We start from the raw sequence: 23,259 nt of genomic DNA on the forward strand, positions 1-23,259 counted from the left end.
GCCTCCAGGATCTAATGCCTGATGATCCGAGGTCGAGCTGGTGTAAAAATAATAGAAATATAGTGCGTGATAAAAGTAATGTTCTTGAATCATCCTGACACCATCCCCACCACCTCCAGTGCATGGAAAAATTGTCTTCCGTGAAACCAGACCCTGGCGCCAGAAACATTGGGGAAGGCTGTTCTATTTCGTGACTGGGTGGTGGTTACCTAGATGTCCAAGCCTTTTACAAGTTGATCCACTTTTTTTCTGACTGCATGCTACATTTTACATACCGGGAAGACCTCTTTTTGGTGGCTTGAATATATATAGTCAATTAGCCCAGGGAAAGCAGGGAGGGAATTGGTATTTACTACTCAAGCCCGACTGGGGGCTTCCCAGGTGGCTCAGTGGTAAAGAATCTGCCTGCCAGTGCAGGAGACGCAGGAGTCACTGGTTCAGTCCCTGGGTCGGGAAGATCCCCTGGCAGAGGAAATGGGAACCTGCTCCAGTGTTCTTGTCTGGGAAAATCCCACGGACAGAGGAGCCTGGTGGGGTGCGTCTGTGGGGTTGCAAAGAGTCGGACACAACTGAGCACACAAGCCCCGTTAGCCTTTACCTCCCAGCTGTGCATTTTTTTCTGTTGGTTTCGTTTATTCTAATCTGCTGTTGGGAGAGGGCTGCACGGAAGACACTGAGAAATGTTTCCTTTTGTTGTCCTGAGACCAAGCAGAGAGCTGTTGACCTGCTCTACTTCGGGAAAAGCCGTCGGGAGCCCCTGGAGAAGGGGTTGAGTCTCTGTCTCTGGGTCCAGCATGTCCTTCTTGTCCCAGAGACGCGGCGTCTGCCCCTGTGGCTCAGCTGCAGTAAAGCCGCCCTCTTCTGTACTGGCAGGTGGTGGCCACCAGTGTTACAGGTAAACGTTCGGAGGGGTGTGTGTGTGTGTGTGTGTGTGTGTGTGTGTGTGTGTGTGTTTTCCCTAAATAAGGCCTCTGACCGCCGATGAATTACCGGCCCTGAAGTTTCCTGGCTCTCCTCAGCCCCTGCCGCCCTCATACGTAGGTTCGCTGTTCTAGGTCCTGATACTGAAACAGAGGCCACTCCCCTGTGGGCGCCCAGCGAGGGGAGTTCAGCGGGTCCACCCTGGGGCTGGCCTTGTACCCTGGTCCCAGGGACTGGGGCTTCTTAGGACTTTACTGGTGGTCCAGTGGCTTAGATTCTGTGCTCCCGATGCAGGGGGCCGGGTTCGATCCCTGGCCAGGGAACTAGATCCCGCGTGCAGGCCGCTACTGAGACCAGTGTAGCCCAGGTAAATAATTGAAAAAGGAAAACTAGGACTCCTTCCCTTTGGCCACGCCTCTGCCTCAGCGCATGTCCGGCATCCGTGTTTCTGCCCCAGATCCTGCTCTGCTTGTCCTGCTTTGCCTTGTGACTGGTCTCTGGCTAATCCTCTGTGGCCGTGCCGCAGACTGTCACCCCTACCATTGCCAGGGTGGCACTGACTCTGCACCCTGGGGGCACGACGCTGCTGCTGTGTGTGGACGTCAAAGTCAGAGCCGCCCTCCTGCCATTTTTAAATGAAGCGACTCATTTGAGCCACCACTTCTCCTTTTTTTTCTTTTAATTAATATTGTTGGCCGCACTTTCTCTAGTTGCGGTGGGCAGGGGGCCCTCTTCACTGCGATGGCAGGCTCCTCACCGCTGTGGCCTCTCTTTTTGCGGAGCACAGGCTCTAGGCACACGGGCTTCAGTGGTTGCAGCTCAAGGGCTAAGCAGTTGCGGCTTGCAGGCCCTGGAGCACCAGTTCAGGAGCTGCGGTGCACGGGCTTAGTTGCTCCACGGCCTGTGTGGTCTTCCCGGACCAGGGATCGAACCCGTGTCCCCTGAGTTGGCAGACAGATTCCTGTCCACTGAACCACCAGGGAAGTCTCTAGCTCTTGTTCCTGCTCTGCCAGGCCGTGCATGTGGAGGGAGCACAAGCATCCAGAAGAGCTGGACGGGCAATACCATAGATTCCTTCTGGGCAGCAGGGCGTTCCTAGAATATCTGAGAACTGCTCCTTTCTTCCATGGCTTACCAAGAAAATACAAATCATCTGTTTTTACCCAAGTTATCAGTAAATGTTACTAGGAGAAATAGCTAATGCAAAATGAAACTGACAACACTGAACATAATAAAACGTCACAGATGAGAAACTCATGAATGTACATTTATTCGTAATTTTGAAAAGTACAACAATTTAACTGGGAAAAATTAGGTAAAATAGAAAAACCCACAGAAAATAAAACCAGGAGAAGGAAACATCCACGTTTAAAATTGATTTTTTTCTCAATGGCATTTTTCTTTTTTTTAAATTTTATTATTATTATTATTTATTTGGCTGCTCAAGGGCTATTTTAATTGCAGCATGTGGGATCTAGTTCCTGGACCAGGGATTGAACCCAGGCCCCCTGCATTGGGAGCACAGCATCTTAGCCACTGGGCCACCAGGGTGGGTCCCTCAATGGCATTTTTCATAGAAATATAAAAAACAATCCTAATATTTATATGGAACTACATAAGACCTCAAAGAGCCAAAGCAATCTTGAGAAAGATTATATTTAATGCTTTACAAATACTGAGCCATTATGTCATACACCTGAAAGGAATATCATGTATGTCAATTATACCTCATTTAAAAAATAAAAATTAATCAGAGGAATCAATCTTGGAACAATCTGGATATGGAGATTTTGACCCAGGAAATTGCTGTTGGAGTAATTGGAGTAAAAAAGAAAACTCAGATTATCACAAGGTTTGACTGAGAGCATTCATACAGACAGAGGTAACTGAAGACCCGTATTTTTTGGTAATATTTTTAGTAGGAAAAAATCCCGTTGAAAGAAAAAATTTAATAGAAAAAAACAAGGTAATGTTTAACTGCACAAAATGGAAAAATTGTTGAGGGATTAAAGTGGTTTATGGTAGAATTCATTGAGAAAAACACTTGCTCAATGACATTTCTTCAGTGTTGGTAAAATTCAGATTAAAATATACGTGTGTGCCCAGTTATGTCTGACTTTCTTGTGGCCCCATGGACTGTAGTCCGCCAGGCTCCTCTGTCCAGGGGATTCTCCAGGCAAGAATATTGGAGTGGGTTGCCATTTCCTCCTCCAGAGGATCTTCAGGACCCAGGGATAGAACTCAAGTCTTGTGTGTATGCAGCATTGTCAGGGAAATTTCTTTTACCACCTGGGAAGCCCAGATTAAAATATACATATACTTAAAGACAGAACAAAAAATGTTTTTAAGGGCAAAGCATTAATTGGGTCAATTAGAATATTTAAAAATGATCATGGAAGAGGGCAATGGAGACGTGATGAGTCGAGGCCAGTTTAGATTGGATCTTGGGACAGAAAAAAAAAGATGATGGTGGAAAAATTGGTGATCGGTGAAATCCAAATGAGTCGAGTTCAGTGAACAGTAATGTTGGTTTTTTAGATTTGGCAAATGTATCACAGTAATGTTACATTTTTACATGAAGGAAAACTAGGTGAGGGGCTAGAGGAATTTTCTGTATCATCTCTGTAACTCTTGGGTAAGTCTCAAATTCCTCCCCAGATGCGGTGGGGTCGAGAGGGCCTGGGGCAGAGGGAAAGCCACGCACGCTTATCGCCGCTCTCCCACGAGCACTGCGGCTCACTCCCAGGTGGGGCCCTGTGGTTGTGCCACGCTGGTTTCATTCTGGCTGCTTGGGCCTGATTCAGTGGCTCCCCTGGTGGCTCAGTGGTGAAGAATCTGCCTGCAATGCAGGAGACCCAGGTTCGATCCCTGGGTCAGAAAGATCCCCTGTAGAAGGGAATGGCAGCCAGTGTTCTTGCCTGGGAAATCCCACACACCGAGGAGCCTGGAGGGCTAGAGTCCATGGGGTCGCAAAGAGTCCAACTGAGCAGCTAACATTTTTTTTCACTTTCGTCTCCACCACCGGGAGGCATTTGCTTCTGACTCTGAGGATAGTCTTGCGAGTCATCCTGAGAGTGAGGAATAGTTGCTGGTTTCTCTTCTGGAAGCAGATGGCCCTGACCATCCCGAGGGACTTCACTGTTGGGTGGGCACTGGCCTCACTTGGGAGCAGCCCCCAGCGCCTTCTGCTGCTGGGCGACCCTTGTCTCTCATGGAGCTGCTCACTAGCCCCCCCCACCACTCTGATCACTTCCTGTCAGAGCGGAGACTTTTGGGGGCCCCTAAATGCAGCCTGGGCAGAGCCCGCTCTCTCACCTGCACTTAAAGCCAAAATCAGATCAAAATCACTGGCCTCTCACTAAGCAGGCGCCCACGCCAGCGTCCAGAGAGAACAGTGCCTTTCAAATGTTTGCCTGGGCAGAGCCCACTCTCTTACCTGCACTTAAAGCCAAAATCAGATCAAAATCACTGGCCTCTCACTAAGCAGGCGCCCACGCCAGCATCCAGAGAGAACAGTGCCTTTCAAATGTTTGCTCTGGGCTGGGGTCTGGTCTTGTTTCGGCCTCTGGATGTCAGCATTCCCAAACACAGGGGGGAGTTAGGGGGACTTTTGTTGGCTTGTTAGTGTTTTAATAACAGCAGTTGATGGGGTCTCCCCGAGACTGACTGACTCAGTTTCTGAAAGGTAACAGCTGGGGACCTGAGTCCAAGTTCCTCAGATGATGCTGGGGAGCCAGCCCACTGCTGCCAGACTTTGGGCTCCACTGGGAACTGCATCAGCCCAAAGGGACCGGTTTGGAACTCAGGGTTCCTCGTGAAAATCTCCTGGACTTTACAAAGACATCAGGCGCACGCCCCCTGCCTGAAGACAGGGCTGCAGGAGGTTGCAGGTGGAGGTGAACGTCTGAGCGGTTTGTAAACTCCCCCAGGTGGTTCAAACGTGCAGTCCTGATCAGATGTCAGGATTAGCGGACCTTTTCTGTAAAGGGCCAGTGAAAGAGAGTTTAGTCTATGCGGCCCCCGGGGCTCGCCTTCTCCATTGTGGCGTGAAAGCCGCTACATGAGTGAACGAGTGTGTGCGTGGCTATGTTCTAGTAACACTTCATTTGTTAAAAACAGTCTGCAGGCAAATGTAGCTCTCAGGTCCTAGTTGGTCCACCCCCCCGCCCCAACCCATAGAACCACCTAGAGAGCTACAAAATCGTCTTCTCCCCCAGGGCCAATTAAATCACATTCTCCATGGGTTGCCCCCAGTTCACTTCAGTCGCTCAGTCCTGTCTGACTCTACGACCCCATGGACTGCAGCACGCTAGAGCTCCCTGTCCATCACCAACTTCTGGTGTTTACTCAAACTCATGTTCATTGAGTCGGTGATGCCATCCAACCATCTCAGCCTCTGCCATCCCCTTCTCCTCCTGCCTCAATCTAACCCTCAATCTTTACCAGCATCAGGGTCTTTTCCAATGAGTCAGTTCTTTGCATCAGGTGGCCTAAGTATTGGAGTTTCAGCTTCAACATCAGTCCTTCCAATGAATATTCAGGACTGATTTCCTTTAGGATGGACTGGTTGGATCTCCTTGCAGTCCAAGGGACTCTCAAGAGTCTTCTCCAACACCACAGTTCAAAAGCATCAATTCTTCGGCGCTCAGCTTTCTTTATAGTCCAACTCTCACATCCATACATGACTACTGGAAAAACCATCGCTTTGACTAGATGGACTTTGCTGGCAAAGTAATGTCTCTGCTTTTTAATATGCTATCTAGGTTGGTCATAACTTTCCTTCCAAGGAGTAAGCGTCTTTTAATTTCATGGCTGCAATCACCATCTGCAGTGATTTTGGAGGACAAAAAATAAAGTCTGCCACTGTTTCCACTGTTTCCCCATCTATTTGCCATGAAGTGATGGGACCAGATGCCATGATCTTCGTTTTCTGAATGTTGAGCTTTAAGCCAACTTTTTCACTCTCCTCTTTCACTTTCATCAAGAGGTTCTTTAGTTCTTCTTCGCTTTCTGCCATAAGGGTGGTGTCATCTGCATATCTGAGGTTATTGATATTTCTCCCAGCCATCTTGATTCCAGCTTGTGCTTCTTCCAGCCCAGCGTTTCTCATGATGTACTCTGCATAGAAGTTATATAAGCAGGATGACGATACACAGCCTTGACATACTCCTTTCCCTATTTGGAACCAGTCTGTTGTTCCATGTCCAGTTTTAACTGTTGCTTCTTGACCTGCATATAGGTTTCTCAAGAGGCAGGTCAGGTGGTCTGGTATTCCCATCCCTTTAAGAATTTTCCACAGTTTGTGGTGATCCACAGAGTCAAAAGCTTTGGCATAGTCAATAAAGCAGAAATAGATGTTTTTCTGGAACTCTCTTGCTTTTTCGATAATCCAACAGATGTTGGCAATTTGATCTCTGGTTCCTCTGCCTTTTCTAAATCCAGGTTGAACATCTGGAAGTTCACGTACTGTTGAAGCCTGGCTTGGAGAATTTTGAGCATTACTTTACTAGCGTGTGAGATGAGTGCAATTGTGTGGTAGTTTGAGCATTCTTTGGCATTGGGTTGGATGGTCCCCAGCCACTGGTATTCATGAAAACCTCTTCAGCCGAGTTTTCAATCCGCCAGGATCAAGAGCCACAGCTGCTCTGCACTCGCATCGCACACGTCGTCCTGCGAGTCTCCCTGAGACTGTTCACTGTGCTGCGGAGGAGCTTTTGTTTCTGTGTTTGCTTGATTATTTTAAATTTATTTGAATGAAAGAATTCCAAGCATATTGTTCTATGCCTGCCTCTCCCTGGACCACAATTTTTTAACGAGCTGTAACACAGGTGCAGTCAAATGTTTAAATCTTAAGTGTCCGCCTTGATGAGTTCCTACATTTACTGACTGCACTCTTCTTCACAGATACGATAGCCTTGTAACCACCACGCAAATCAAAGTATAAGACACTCAAAGACATTCCCCTTCCCAGTCAATAGCCTGCTGATGTTTTTCTGAAGCCTACTCTGAAATCTATATTCTCTAGGAATAGGTGTCACTAAGTCCCCAAGTATTTGGCGCTTGCTTTGCCCAAATGTCTTCTTGGCGTTACGGGGGTGAAAGCAAGCCTGGGGTGTGCCTGGCACTTTGCACTGCCATCTCATTACCATGGCCCATGGTACCCTTGGGGACAAGCTCCAGAGGCCTTCTTGCCCCTTGATCATCAATCCACGGCACTTGCTTGGACTCTGCTGGGAAGGCAGCAAGCAGCCTGAGTGGACAGCTCATTTCAGCACAGAAGCAGCTCAAGCCCCGTCTTCGCATGGTCCGCTGGCTTCTCCCATCCCAGGGGAGCCGAGCACCGCCGGCTGGGGGAACGCTGCTCCCGGAGACCTGTGTCACAGCTGAGGACCCCGAGTGCAGGAGATCCCTCGTCCAAAAGGAGCTGCAAGAAAATGTGCTCAGCATTTTTCCCACAGGGAAACTTAGCTTTATTTTTGTGTGTGTGATGAAATTGGCCCAGCATAAAATTCGCCTTTTTGAAAAAAAAAATTATTTTATTTACGCTACGCTGGGTCTCCGCTGCTGCAGGTGGGCTCTCTCCAGTCGCGGTGCGTGGGCTCTGGCTGCAGCGCTTCCTCTGGGTTCGGGGCCCCAGCTGTAGGTGCTTCGGTAGTTGTGGACTGTGGCAGGTGGCATCTTCCCAGACCTGGGATCAAACCCATTCCCCTGCATTGGCAAGCAGACTCTTAACCCCTAGACCACCAGGGGAGTCCCTCAGATCTGCCTTTTGTCAAGTGTTCAGGGTCCTTTAATTCATTCACCACATTCCTGCCACCGACACCTGTGTCTCATCCTGGGACATTTTCATCGCCCTGGAGAACAACTCCAGAGCCTTTAAGAGCCTCCCTCGTTCCGCCGCACCCCTCAGCTCCTGGCGACCACCTGTCTGCTTGCTGCCTCTGTGAATTTAACCAGGACAGCTCATATAAAGACAGTCGATTGATACTGTTGCCTTTGGGGTCTAGCTGCTTTGATTGAACATAATGTTTAGTGGTTCATGCACACTGTGGCATGTATCAGCGCCCCACGGTTGATGGACATTCAGGTCGTCACCACCTTTCCACTTTCCTGCATGGTGCTGCTATAAACATTTGTATATACATATTTGAGCACTGGTTTTCAGTGTTTGAGGTGTAAATCGAGGAGTGGAATTGCTGGCTCATCTGATAATTCTATGTTTAATTTTTTGAAGAAGCTCCATGCTGTTTTCCACAGCAGCTGCAACATTTTATATCCCACCAGAAATGTCAAGGGTTCCAGTTTCTCCATATCCTCACCAACACTTGTTATTTTCCGTCTTATTAATGGCCATCTTGCTTGCTTGCTCAGTCACTCAGTTGTGTCTGACTCTTTGTGACCCCGTGGACTGCGGCACGCCAGGCTTCACCATCCTTCACCATCTCCTGGAGTTTGCTCATACTTAATGTCCATTAATCTCACACTTAATGCCATCCAGCCATCTCATCCTCTGCCATCCCCTTCTTCCACCTTCAATCTTTCCCAGCATCAGGGTCTTTTCAAATGAGTCAGTTCTTCACATCAGGTGGCCAAAGTATTGGAGTTTCAGCTTCAGCATCAGTCCTTCCAATGAGTTTTCAGGGTTCATTTCCTTTAAGGTTGACTGGTTTGATCTTCTTGTGTCTAAAGGACTCTCAAGACTCTTCTCTAGCACAATTCAACAGCATCAGTTCTTCGGTGCTCAGCATTCTTTATGGTCCAACTCTCACATCCATACAAAACTACTGGAAAAACCGTAGCTTTGACTATACGGATCTTTGTCAGCAAAGTGATGTCTCTGCTTTTTAATACACTGTCTAGGTTTATCATAGCTTTTCTTCCAAGGAGGAAGCGTCTTTTAATTTCATGACTGCAGTCACTGTCTGCAGTGATTTTGGAACCCAAGAAAATAAAGATATTCTAGATATAGGACCCTAATCACTAGGCACTTATCATATATATTATTTGCAAATATTTTCTCCTGCTTTGCATGTTGTCCTTTGATAATGTCCTCTGATGCACCAAAGTTTTAAATTCTGGTAGACTTCAATATACCTAATTTTTTCTTATGAGTTTTGTGTCATACCTCAGGCACCGTTGCTAAATCCTAGAATGCAAGCAAATCTGCTCCATGCCTCAGAGCAGTTTTGGAAACATCCTTGAACATAGCTGCTAATACCCTTTGCTCAGAAGATAGGCAGAAACATTAGAATTATCTCAAAATAGGCCCACATGCAAAAACTGAGATGAGAGCAGAGCTGAAAAAGAGTCTTTGTACAAGTTTAGGGACGGGGTCCAGTGGCCCTAGAGTGGAGGGCTGCTTTCCCTCGGTCTGGGCATATGAGCCCGTCTCCCTTTTCAGCTCATACTGGCTTGACCTGGGAGTTAATTTTTTGAATTTCCTATAATCATAAGACTTAAAAATGTTTTTAATTTTTTACTGAGTTATCTTTCAATTACTGGAAGTACATAATTGATCAAATCCATGGATTGCCCAGGTGCCACAGCGGTAGAGAATCTGCCCGTCAACGCAGGGGACACAAGAGACTCAGGTTTGATCCCTGGGTCTAGAAGATCCCCTGGAGGAAGAAATGGCAACCCACTCCAGTATTCTTGCCTGGGAAATCCCATGGACAGAGGAGCCTGGTGGGCTACAGTCCATGGGGTTGCAAGGAGTCAGACATGACTGAGCAACTGACACTCTATCTCAGACAGTAAAGAATCTGCCTGCAATGCAGGAGACCCAAGTTCAATCCCTAGGTCAGAAAGATCCTCTGGAGAAGGGCATGGCAACCCACTCCAGTACTCTTGCCTGGAGAATTCCATGGACAGAGGAGCCTGGAGGGCTACAGTCTGCGGGATCACAAAGAGTCGGACATGACTGAGCGACTGATACGCTAACACATTACTGTGGAAGGAGGAGAGGATGAATTTAGAAGGGAAGCAGTGTCTGGCTTCGAGTTGTTCAAGGGAGAGGGGGTGGTGGCGTCAGCCACATGGAGAAGTAGACGGATGGGGAGGCATTCGGAGTTCTTCAGCAACAGGGTTGAAGGGCTGCTGTGAGGAGAAGGCAGCGGAGGCAGAGTCCGCGCCGGGATCTCGGCTTAACTGCGTGGGGGGCTGTGTGGCTCCCCGCAGAGGCCGGGCCACTGGGGAGCACCCGCGGAGCGGAAGGGTCACGCGGCGCCTCCGCCCAACTACAGGCTTATGGAAACGGACTCTGCTCGGCAGCTCTCTCTTAACTTATTAAGGAGAGTGTTTTGTGAACGGGATGAAGCTGCTGAAGCGGCCCTTGGCGCTCCCTCGCTCGCCCCTCTCTAAGCTCCGCGGCTTCCTTGGGCTGTTTTGCACCCACGCCAGGAAAGCGAGGGCCGGGAGGGTCGGAGCAGAGCCGCGTGGTGAGCCGGGCGGCGCTCGGCTCCGTGCGCTGCAGTGAGGCGGCCGAGTCTCCAGCGAAACGGTTCGCGTGGTCCTGGCGCTGCTGCTTGTTGCTGACTGTTTATACGATCTCTATTTCAGTTTCCCGCCTTGATAAATGTAGTCTATTCTCGTTAGAGAAAAAGTCGGAAACTCCAGAGAAGCAGAACGAAGGAGGAGATTACACATAGCCCCACCAGCTAAGTTTCTGCCTTTATCATTAGATTTCCTTTTAACCTTATCTCTATGCATTTTTCCTTTTTTAAAAAAATTTTAATAAGTGTAGTTGATTCACTATACTCACAACAAAAAATGTTGTGTTTATGCATTTTAAACTTTAGATATTCTGCATCTTTTTCTTAAGTAAACACCATAATACATGTATCTTTCATCATTTCGATAGCTTCACAAACAGTCTGTGGTGGAGCATGTACCATTTTCTGATTTGCCCTCTTTCACTGGACATTTAGATTGTTGCTGGGTTTTCACTACTTACAATCCTGTGAGTACTAGCAAAGCTCTTTCTGTATTTAGCATCTGTCCCTCAGAAGTAACAGAAGTGAAATTTGTGGATAATAGGATATGAATATTTTAATGGCTTTTCACTCATAATTGGACCTTACTTGCCAAAAGGGCTGTATCTGTGTATATTTTAAAGATCCTATGTGAAAATGTTGAGTCTTATTTAGAATATGATGTTCACCTGTTGGCCCAAGGCATTCAGTAAATAGTGAAATAAAAAGGCTGTCACTGGGGGAGAACACCATTAGAATTAATTTTTAAAGTCGCAGCTGAGCTGATAGAAGACGAAGTGTGCGTGGATTTGCCCCATGACATTCTGTTCTTTCAGTGCATACCCAACAGACCCTCCACCGAATCCAAAGCCAGGCAGGCTGAGGAGGGATCCTAGGCCAGGGGTCCCCAACCTCCAGGCCACGGATCGGTCCCTCCTGTCAGATCAGCGGTAGCATTAGATGAGAAAGTAAGTGCTCACTAAGTGTAATACGCACGAATCATCCTGAAACCATCCCCCCCGCCCAGGCATGCAAAAATTCTCTTTCAGGTTAGTGGTCCCCGGGGCCAAAAAAGCTGAGGGCCACCGTCTGGTAGATTTCCCCTCGCAGGGGTTTTTCCACTGCACGCTCTCCCAGCAGTCACAGGCGACGGCATTTTACAGAGGGGGACGTGCTGAATGACTTCGCCAGAATCACAGAGCAGCGCTGGAGACGGGACAGCACCTCAAGCCGCCCTGGCTTGCGGATGCTCTGTTTAGACTTACTGAGCTGCTGTACTCACAACAGCATGAGAAGCTTCAGGAGAAACAGGTGAGAAGGCCAGGCCCAGCCTAAGAGCCCGTACTCGTTAAGGGAGATCAGAGGCGCTATTGATGCTGTGATGCTGTAGAGTGCTGCACTCAATATGCCAGCAAATCTGGAAAACTCAGCAGTGGCCACAGGACTGGAAAAGGTCAGTTTTCATTCCAACCCCAAAGAAAGGCAATGCCAAAGAATGTTCAAACTACCGCACAATTGCACTCATCTCACATGCTAGTAAAGTAATGCTCAACATTCTCCAAGCCAGACTTCAGCAATATGTGAACCGTGAACGTCCAGATGTTCAAGCTGGTTTTAGAAAAGGCAGAGGAACCAGAGATCAAATTGCCAACATCCGCTGGATCATGGAAAAAGCAAGAGAGTTCCAGAAAAACATCTGCTTTATTGACTATGCCTAAGCCTTTGACTGTGTGGATCACAACAAACTGTGGAAAATTCTGAAAGAGATGGGAATACCAGACCACCTGACCTGCCTCCTGAGAAATCTGTATGCAGGTCAGGAAGCAACAGTTAGAACCGGACATGGAACAACAAACTGGTTCCAAATCAGGAACAGAGTAGGTCAAAGCTGTATATTATCACCCTGCTTATTTAACTTACATGCAGAGCGAAAGTGAAAAGTGTAAGTGAAAGTCGCTTAGTCGTGTCTGCTAGTCCATAGAATTCTCCAGGCCAGAATACTAGAGTGGGTAGCCTTTCCCTTCTGCAGGGGATCTTCCAACCCATGGACCAAACCCAGGTCTCCTGCATCATAGGCTGATTCTTTACCAGCTGAGCCACAGGAGTACGTCATGCCAAATGCCGGGCTGGATGAAGCACGAGCTGGAATCAAGATTGCCAGGAGAAATATCAATAACTTCAGATATGCAGATGACACCTTATGGCAGAAAGCAAAGAAGAACTAAAGCGCCTCTTGATGAAAGTGAAAGAAGAGAGTGAAAAAGTTGGCTTAAAGATTAACATACAGAAAATTAAGATCATGGCATCTGGTCCCATCACTTCATGGCAAAGAGATGGGGAAACAGTAGAAACAGTGTCAGACTTTATTTTTGGGGGCTCCAAAATCACTACAGATCGTGACTGAAGCCATGAAATTAAAGGACGCTTACTCCTTGGAAGCAAAGTTATGACCAACCTAGACAGCATATTCAAAAGCAGAGACATTACTTTGCCAACAAAGGTCCGTCTAGTCAAGGCTATGGTTTTTCCAGTGGTCATGTATGGATGTGAGAGTTGGACTATAAAGAAAGCTGAGCACTGAAGAATTGATGCTTTTGAACTGTGGTGTTGGAGAAGACTCTTGAGAGTCCCTTGAACTGCAAGGAGAGCCAACCAGTCCATCCTAAAGGAAATCAGTCCTGGGTGTTCTTGGAAGGGCTGATGCTGAAGCTGAAACTCCAATAGTTTGACCACCTGATGCAAAGAGCTGACTCATTGGAAAATACCCTGATGCTGGGAAAGATTGAAGGCGGGAGGAGAAGGGGACGACAGAGGCTGAGATGGTTGGATGGCATCACTGACTCAATGGACACGAGTTTGAGTGAACTCTGGGAGATGGTGATGGACAGGGAGGCCTGGTGTGCTGCCGTCCATGGGGTCTCAAAGAGTCGGACACGACTGAGCAACACCTGAACTGAACTGAGAGGCACTAAGTGCTCCAAAGGATATATTGCCCTCCTTGGGCGCCCTAACAGAGCGCCTCAGACTTGGTAGCTTAAAGAAGAGAAATTTATTTTCTTACACTTCTGGAGGCTTGAAGTCCAGAGTCAAGGTGTTGGCAGGGTTGGTTTCTTCCGAGATCTCTTTGCTGGAAGCCTGTGGACGGCTGTGTTCCCCCACATCCGCACACTCTCTTCCCTCACTGTGTCTGCTGTGTCCGCATCTTCTATTAGGACACCAGGCATTCTAGATTAGGGCCCTACCTTTAGCTTCACTTAATTAGCTTCATTTTGACCTTGTTTTAGCTTAATTTCCTTATTAAGTTACTAAGTTCCTATTTTTCCTGTCTCCAACTCTTCCCACCTGCTGAAATACTGGGGGTGAGGATTTCAACATACGCATTGGGGTGGGGGGCGCGGCTCAGCCCATCACAGAGGGTCACAGAATCTGAAATCTGGATAATTCCGAGCCAGTGCTTCTCCACCTCAGCAGGGCTTCCACATCACCTGGGGAGGTTTTTTTAACAAATAGCCGCGCTCCCCTCTTCCCACCCCCAGATAGTCTCCCTTAACTGATCTGTGGAGCATCTGGCAAAGGTGTTTCCTACAAGCTCCTAGTGATTTGAATGTGCTCCCAAGACTGGGAGCCTTGTTGAACTGAAATGCCAGACAGAAGCTGTTTTCATCTTCCTAAAGCTGTCCTTTCTGTCCCGCCAACACCTAGCTTTACACGACACAGACCACCTTCTAACTGACAAAGTATCAGAGCTCAGTTCCGAGTGCACGCTCAGCTTTCTCTCTCATTCATTAAAGGAGACAGTTGTTCTCTGACACACCAGCCACTATGCTGATGAGAGTAGCTGAGTAACGCCCCCCAAAGATGTTCACGCCCTGCTCCCTGGAACCTCGAATAGGGAGATTATTCTGGGTTATCTGCACGGGCTCTGTGTAATCAGAGCACTTAAAAACAGAGAACCTTTCCTGGCAAACGTCAGAGAAAGGTGACCAAATAGAGCAGAAGAGATTCAAAGCACGAGAGGGACTCCATCCACCCCTTCTGCCACCGACGATAGGAAGAGGGGACACTCGCCCGGGGACTGCTCTCAGCCCGCCGGGAGATGGGCGCCCAGCTCTGTAACCTCAGGTCGCTGAATTCCAACAAAAGCTGGACAAGCTAGGGGGAAGCTCCAGAAAGAGGTAAGGAACTGCAGGCTTGTTTATTGTTATTATTTAATGGGAGGATAATTGCTGTACAGTGTCGTGTTGGTTTATGCCACGACAATGCCAGTCAGTCCCAAGCCTCCCTCCCCCATCCCGTCCCCCTTCTAGGTCATCATGGAGGCCAGGTCTCATTTTTAGCTTGGTGAAGTCCGACTTCTGACCTCCGAATCTGAGATGACGGATTTGTGCTGCTCTGAGCCACTGACCTGTGGTAACTTGTTACAGCAGCGGACAAGACTAACATACCTGAGAGTGGAAACCCAGACAGCAGCACATCCTCCCCGCTGTCACGGGACGCAGCACCTCAGGCTTGCCGAACGGCTGCCACCGTCGTCCAGGACCCTGGCATCAGTCGCAGTCGCCTCCTGCCTGTCCCTGAGGCCCTTCAAGAGTAGCCAATGAGTCTGGCTCAGGCTCCTTTCAAATTACTTTTCTGGTCTGAGTCTCATAGTGTGTAAGGCTTTATACGTGCCCTTGAAGTATGCAGTCTGTTTCCTCTAGGGCTTCCGTGGTGGCTCAGAGGTAAACAATCCGCCTGCCAATGCGGGAGACTCAGGTTCACTCGCTGGATCAGGAAGATCCCCTGGAAGAGGAAATGGCAACCCACCCGGTATTCTTGCCTAGAGAATCCCCTGGATAAGGGAGCCTGGCGGGCTAAAATCCATGGGGTAGCGAAGAGCTGGACACGACTGAGTGACTCAACAACTATTCCTTCAGCCCTCTGCCTCTCCCAGGAGTAGGCTCGCTGGCCCTCAAAGCCCTGGAGCAAACGTCTACATGTGTAATTATCCTGTTCCTGGGCTGCTCACCCGGGGGTGTGGGTCATGACCGCACTGCACCCCCACCCTTCCTACCCGATTCATTCCAGTTCCTTCTTTAGTTTTAGAAGCTCTCTTCTTACAGTCTTTGGGTCATTCCCATTGACAATCGGGGCTTCCCCGTGGCTCAGTGGTAAAGAACCTGCCTGCAATGCAGGAGCCACAGGTCTGATCCCTGGGTCTGAGAGATCCCCTGGAGGAGGAAATGGCAACCCACTCCAGCATCCTTGCCTGGAGAATCCCACGGACAGAGGAGCCTGGCGGGCTACAGTCCACGGGGTCATAAAGAGCTGGTTACCACCAGTGTTAGCAGCAGCAGCGTTAACAATTGCCAAGTAAGTGGCTGTAATTTGGGTATTTCCATGGGAGGAAATAAGCTCAGGGTCTTCCTACTCTGCCATCCTGGGCACTCTTCCCAAATTCTGCACTTAAAAAAATTTTTTTGACCACACGGCTTGTGGGATCGTAGTTCCTTGACCAGAATTGGACCTGGCCCTCGGCAGCAAGAGCAGAGAGTCTTAGCATTTGTACTGCCAGGGCAGTCCCCAGTTCTGCACTGTTTTGGTGGAAGTTTCCCATAAAACGAGAATGAAAACCCAGGTACCTCAGATGGATGGAAAGGGGAAATTTTTGTGGCTAACATATAGGAACATATGTTAGGACTGATCATCTACAAAGGGTAGACTTTATAGAAAGAAAATAATGTAATAGTAGCTCCTCAGACTTCAAAGGAGTATCTATCCTCTCCTACCCTCAGCTCACAAATTTTCTTAATTTTAGGATGAAAGCTTTAGTAAAATCATATGCTCTAAGTAAGGAAATGCTCAAAAATGAAGATGATGAAAATCCCACAATGATGGGAGTGTGTCAGAGGGACACAGGAGCCAACTGAAAGAGCTGGGACAATTTGAGGAATAAAATAAAATGGTGTCGGACCATAAGCCAGGTAGAAAGTAACTATCCACGAGTCTATACTACCGTAAGGGAATGATTCAGCCTCTCGAGCGGAGACAAGCCTCCCGTGGAGGTCAGATGACTTACAGAGATGCTGCGGCCTCAGGGATGTGAGTGGAGCCCCTCCCGCCCTCGCGCGTGTGCAGTGACCTCCCCCACGAGCGCTGGGTGGAGAAGCCTGGGTGCAGACGGGGTAACTTCGTGGTGGAGAAGCCTGTCAGACCCCCCCCCAGCCAGTGATCAAGGCTTTCGTGTCATCTGTGATAAGGCACGTGGATAAAGAGTTTCCTTGACATGATGTGCTGAGCACTTCCCTTCTGTGGTCTTCCTCCCCAAGGATGTGACACTAGACAGATCACCTCAGTCTCACCATGAGAAGCTGGAGGAGGGCATGGCAGCCCACTCCAGCATTCTTGCCTGGAGAATCTCACCGACAGAGGAGCCTGGTGGCCACAGTCAAAAAAAGTTTGTTACAACTGAGCGAATAATACACACACACACACACACCCACCCATGAGAAAGCATCAGACAAGTTCCAATTAAGGGACGATCTACAAAACACCTGACCAAAACCTCAAGACTCTCAACGTCACCCAAAATTTTCTGTCTGAGCAAGTGTCACAGACCAGTGCCCTCTACCAAGACATGATGGCTAAATATGGTATATTAGATGGAATCCTGTAATGATAAAAAAGACATGAGATAAAAACAAAGGCAGTCTGAATAAAGAAGGGGCTTGATAATAATGCATCAACATTGGTTATTAGTGGTAACAAATATAGCATACTCATATTGTTCTGTATTTGGCTTCTGTGGTGGCTGAGCAGTAAAGAACCTGCCTGCCAATGCAGGAGACGCAGGTTGGATCCCTGGGTTGGGAAGATCCCCTGGAGAAGAAAAGGGCAATCCACTCCAGTATTCTTGCCTGGAAATCCCCATGGACGGAGGAGCCTGGCGGGCTACCGTCTGTGGGGTTGTAAAGTGTTGTTTAGTGACTAAATAGCAACAACAATCGCTTAGTACCGGTAACAAACATACCATACTCACAGGAACTGTTAATAGTAGGGGAAACTGGGTGTTGGGCACAGGAAGCTCTCTGTACTTTTTTTTAGCAATTTTTTGTGAGTCTAAAACTATTCTAAAATAAAACTTAATTATTATTATTTTTTACTGACCACCCCACATGGCATGTGGGATAGATCCCTCAGCAGGGATTGAACCCATGTTCCCTGCAGTGGAAGCACAGAGTCTTAACCACTGGACCGCCAGGGAAGTCTCCAAACTTAATTTTTTTTAAGTGAAAAAAACATTATATGTACCTTACAAATGTTTCTTTCACCAAACCACGTATGTTCTGTAGAGTAAGAAGACCCTTTCTACATTTCGCGAAGGGGAAGGGAGCGCTCTGCATATGGATCTGGGCATGGCCCGTAAGCTGTTAGGGGAAAGGGGCATTTATTCTGCAGGCGGTTTAAAAGTAAAAGCACTCACCATACTTTTTTTTTTGTACACTACTTTCTCTGCTTCACATAAAACTCACTCATCATAGTTTATTAAAGCTATTAGATGTTCCAAAAGTATGTTTCATCTAACAAAGGACATTCTGTGACCATTTTGAGTATACTTTTGGGAAATAAGGAAAAATATGTATCATGGAAAACAGATGGAGCTTTGGTACTTGCCTGGGTTGAAGGCAAACCTGCTTTGACCCTGGGGCTCTGGGAGCCCAGCTCGAACTCGTGCCACTTAGAAGAGCTTTCCACGTGAGGACAGGGAGGGAGGCAGAAAATCCATCTGTGCATGGACATAAAGTGGGTGCTTTGCCCTCTGGTCCATCAGAGCGGGGACAGGAGTTGTGTCTCTCATCTTAAGTGATGAACTCGGTGGTGCAAACATTTCAGGACTCTGAGAGGTGGTTAAGTTCTCCATCTTCAAATGAAACTAATTTATTACGAGAAAGAGTGACAATTCTCCAAGCGGCAGTTTACTTCCGGTTCCAGGGAAGATCAACTGGTAGTAAGAGAAACAAGTTATAGCGAGAGTAGTAGTAATGATCAGTTGTGTCCAACTCTTTGCGATCCCATGGATCCCATGGGCCTCTGGGAGCCCAGCTCGAACTCGTGCTTGAACTTAATGTTTAATATACACAGAAGAATGTGTGTAACACAAATATAACTTACAAATCATTCTAATCAGGTGGACACCTATGAACCACGCCCTGCTCTAAGAACTGGGAGTGTTACCGACAGCATTGCATCTCCCCCTCTGTCCCCACCTCCCCTCCCTAAGAAGGGACCATTACCCCAAAGTATGTGGTTATCAGCCCCCCAGCTGTTAAAAAGTTATGCTTGCATCACATATGCGTATAGCCATGAGCAATATACTGTTTCATTTTTGACTTTGAGGTTGACAAGAGATGGATGATGTGAATGTAGTCAACTGCAACCTTCTCCTAGGCCGCCATACTATGTTCCTAAGATTCATGTATATTGCGTGGAACCTTTAACTGTAGTTCACTTGTTTTGGTGTCTTCATAGTATCCTGTCATATGAATATTCCAGTTTACTTCTCCATTCTTCTGACTTGGGGCATTTGAGTTTTTCCCAGCTTTTGTGCCATTACGATCAGTGGCCCAGAAAACATTCTTGGTGATGTCTCCTGGGCATCTTTATATGAGCCTTCACTAGTGTAGTGGTTCTCAGACATGAGTGTGCATCAGAATTCTCTGGAGGACTTGTTACAACGCGGACTGCTGGGCCCCGTGCCCAGAGTTTCTGATTCAGTGGGCTGGGGCAGCACCGGAGGTTCTGCCTGTGTCGTAAGTTCGAGGCGGTGCTGCCGCTGGTGGTCTGGGGCCGGGCTTGGGGAGCCAGTGTCCTGGGAGCAGCACCGAGGGGTGGGACGGCCGGGTCGCTGGGGAGCCACCTGTTGTAAGGCAAGGCCCAGCTGTTTCCCTGTGCAGCCGGCTCCTTTTATTTTCTCCCGACAGCATGGGAACTTTCCACTGAGCCATGTTTTCATCATCCTTAGTTTTATTCATGTTCTTTCTCTATGTTCAATGTGACTGACCCTGTAGGAAAGGGATAGGATTCATACACGGAGACTAGTATGCTTTACACTTTTCAAAAATTGAAGTGTAGTTGGTTTACAATATTGTGTTAGTTTCAAGACTACAGCAAAGTGATTCAGCTATACATATACATTTTTTCAGATGTTTTTCCACTACTGGTTACTGTGAGGCACTGAATGCTGTTCCTGTTGCTCATCTTTTTTGTATTAGTAGTGTGTATCTCTTAATCCCAAACTCCTAATTTTCCCCTCCCTTTCTTTTTTTGATATCCGTAAGTTTGTTCTCTGTGCATGAGAGTCTGCTTCCGTTGTGTATATAAATCCTTTGTATTATTTTTTAGATTCCGCATGTGACTGGTATCACCTAACACTTTGCCTTTGTCTGACTCACTTCGCTAAGTCTAATATTCTCCGGGTGTACCCATGTTGCTGTAAACGGCATTATTTCATCCTTCTTTTATGCTGAGAAGTACGGGCCTCCCAGGCGGTGCTAATGCTAAAGAACCCGCCCGCCAGTGCAGGAGACATGAGAGGCATGGGCTCAGTCCCTGGTCAGGAAGATCCCCTGGAGGAGGGCACGGCAACCCACTTCAGTATTCTTGCCTGGAAAACCCCATGGACAGAGGAGCCTGGCAGGCTATGGTCCATAGGGTTACAAAGAGCTGAATACTACTGAAGCAACTTAGCACACAGCAATGTGTGTACACACACACACACACATATATGTATATATATACACACACATATATGTGTGTGTGTATATATATATATATAACGAACACACATGCACACACACTTCGTCTTCTTTTTCCATTCATCTTTTGATGGACACTGGTTGCTTTCATGTCTTGCCTACTGTGTTCTATACTTTTTAAAAAGAGATCTTCACTGTGTTTCGTTGAGCTTAAGCAAAAGAATGAACTCTAGTCGGTTTTCCTGGGAAAGTAGATAGTGAAGTAAAGGGAAGTAAATAGCGAACAATTCATAAAACTTTAAAAGAACATCATTTACCAGTGTCGGGGGAGTTGGGTGGCTTGGTCATTTAGGTTCAAGTGGCCATAAAAACTGGAGGGACCTCACACGCTCAGCAGTGCCACCTGAAGAGCCTCTCCATGGTTCTCCATAGAAATGAACACAGTCAAATTTATATTTGTTCTCCCATCAAGCGTACAGTGTTGTTTAACCACAAGCTACCTCTTTCGGAGAAGATGAAGACTCAGGAGCGATGTGGTTGAAATCTCACGATATTGTGAGAAGACGATCTTGGACTGACGTATCGCCTGCCGGAACTGGAAGAAGATAGAGAAGGACATTGGAAATAAATAAGAGGAAACTGCCAGGACATTAAAGCATTAACTCCCTCACAAGATGGCAAAGCCTAAGGTGGAAGAAAGAGTATCAGCTTCCACCCACCAGGCTTGAGCTTGAATTTTCGCTCCTCTGGTCCACGCTGGTGTGAGAACGGGCCCAGATGTCTTGCCGTGTCCCGAGCCTCAGTAATCAGCCCCCGGCGCCTCGCAGGGCTGTGGAGGGTCACAGGAAGTGACACGCACACCGCGCCACGCACGCGGCAGGGCACGCAGCATTCTGCGTCCTCTTTCCTTTGGGACAAGTTTTATGGAAAAAGTAACAGTTGCCATTTTTACGTTAGTTCACCGTTTGCAAAGCTCTTTCCCAACTGAATTCGCATGGCGCCCAAGAGGATGCTCTTCCAATCATCCCAGCCGCCGCGCCTCTGAAGCGTTCACCGCCGAAACGGCGTTCACCTGTGCCTTCCGGGAGCCGTTTTGAACTGTGGACAGCAGTGCGCACGCGCAGTGGCTCCTCGTTGTTGCCTGCGCCCGGGGATGACGGAATCCTTCTAGACCTGGCGGGTGTGTAAGCCGACCCCTCTCTGGCTCTGCAAAGAGACGTCAGCATTGAGGCCTTCCTCTGCGCCGGACACTAGGCAACTTCTCTTTTAAACTTCAGGACGTCTCAATTCAAGGCAGGTTCAATTATTACTCTTCTTTGATACAGGAGGAAACAGTCATAGACCTTAGCGTAAAACATTATGCTAAGTGAAAGAAGCCAGTCACAGAAGACCACGTATTGTGTGAGTTTTCTGAAATGTCCAGAAAAGGCAGATAAATGGAGGCAGAAAGTAGGTTAGTGGTGGCTGGGAGCTAAGGGGATTGGAGGGCAATGCGGAATGACTGCTAGTGTGTATGGGGGTTCTTTCTAGAATGATGAAAGTGTTCCAAAATTGGGTGTGCAGGGAATGGACAATTCTGTGAATGTCTTGCATTGTAAGTGAACTGTACTCTTTAAATGGTGGCGTATTATGGTGTGTGAGTTGTATCTCGATAAAACTGATTTGTTAAAGTCTTCCCTAAAACAAAAACAGGGACGTCCCTGGTGGTACAGTGGGTAGGACTTTGCCTCACCGTGCAGGGTATGAGGGTTTGATTCCTGCTCAGGGAAATGAGATTCCACATGCCTCGTGGCCAAAAAACTAAAACATACACCACGACCAATATCGTAACAAATTCAATAAATACTTTTTTTCAATGGTCCACATGAAAAAAAAACACCTCATAATAATAAAGCAGGCCCAGAACAGTTAGGGAACTTGACCAAGATTATAAGCGCTAGCAAGTGGCAGGGCAGGATTGAAACCAGGCAGATTGAGTTCCAAGTCCACACATGGGGGTACCGGGTTCCTCTCTCCCCATTTGTCTGCTGAAAGCTCTGGCTGCTCCTTCAGGACTCAGCTCAACACTTCCTCTTTCGAAAGGGTTCCTGTGTCTCCAGGCAGACTCCCTGCTCCCTGTCTTGGGCCCTCACTGTCCCAGGAAAACCTCCTCTAGAGCACTTTCCAGAGTCTTGTAAGGCGGGCTGTTACCGCCTCAGCACAAGCATGCTTATGTCTAGAAAGAAGACAGCGGGTAATTTCCACCATATAAATCCAGGGCCTCACTCCTCTCTGGCACCAGTTACGTATGTCCAGTTCTGCTGCTGTGGCTGAAATCATGGGCCAAGGGCTAGGCCCTTGCATAAAGCATCCTTCAGCACCAGTATCAAAGAAGACTCTCAAGCAAAATGACCCCACGTGAGACACGTTTGTATCCGCAGTTGCGTATGATGAGCTTGACTGATGCCGTCTTCCCACTGATGAGGCCCAGGTGGCCAGTCTAATCTCTGTGCAGGTTGCTTAGCATCGCCTCCTTTTCTGTGATTGCAAATTGAGCCTTCATTCCAGACTGTCTTCATTTTAAAAAAATGTATTGGCGTATAGTTGCTTTACAATGTTGTATTAATGTCTGATGTAAAAGACAGCAAGATGAATCAGCTATAGGTATATATGCATCTCCTCTTTGGATTTCCTTCCTATTTAGGTCACCACAGAGCATTGAGTAGAGTTTCCTGTGCTACACAGTAGGTTCTCATTAGTTATCTATTTTATACCTAGTGGTGTATATATATGTCAATCCCTGTCTCCCAGTTCATTCCACCCCCCGCTTTGTGTCCATACATTTGTTCTTTATGTCTGTGTTTCTATTTCTGCTTTGCAGATAAGTCCATCGGTATCATTTTTCTAGATTCTACACCTAAGCGATATTACACGATACTTGTTTTTCTCTTTCTGGCTTACTTCGATCTGTATTACAATCGCCAAGTCTCTGCAGTTGGCGCTGTTTCATTCCTTTTAATGGCAGAATAATATTCCCGCATACATATGTACCACCAGTCCTTTATCCATTCCTCTGTTGATGGACACGTCGCTCGCCTCCATGTTCTGGCTGTTGTATATACTGCTGCAGTGAACACTGGGGTGCATGTATCATT

At 47.6% G+C, this 23,259-nt stretch overlaps 1 protein-coding gene and 1 long non-coding RNA gene across 2 annotated transcripts in view; one reads left to right on the forward strand and one right to left on the reverse strand.

Annotated features, from left to right (window-relative positions):
• Window positions 1-23,259, forward strand: part of KCNK13 (potassium two pore domain channel subfamily K member 13) — a 106,220-nt gene that overhangs the window by 38,014 nt on the left and 44,947 nt on the right. The window lies entirely within an intron of this gene.
• On the reverse strand, window positions 17,893-22,824 carry LOC113899263. Its single transcript, XR_003512884.1, has 3 exons — window positions 20,845-22,824; window positions 20,443-20,720; window positions 17,893-19,432 (listed from the first exon to the last, which is right to left on the reverse strand). It is a non-coding gene; the product is annotated as an uncharacterized LOC113899263 (long non-coding RNA).

Source organism: Bos indicus x Bos taurus, chromosome 10 (assembly GCF_003369695.1).
Source record: "Bos indicus x Bos taurus breed Angus x Brahman F1 hybrid chromosome 10, Bos_hybrid_MaternalHap_v2.0, whole genome shotgun sequence".
Taxonomy (NCBI): domain Eukaryota; kingdom Metazoa; phylum Chordata; class Mammalia; order Artiodactyla; family Bovidae; genus Bos; species Bos indicus x Bos taurus.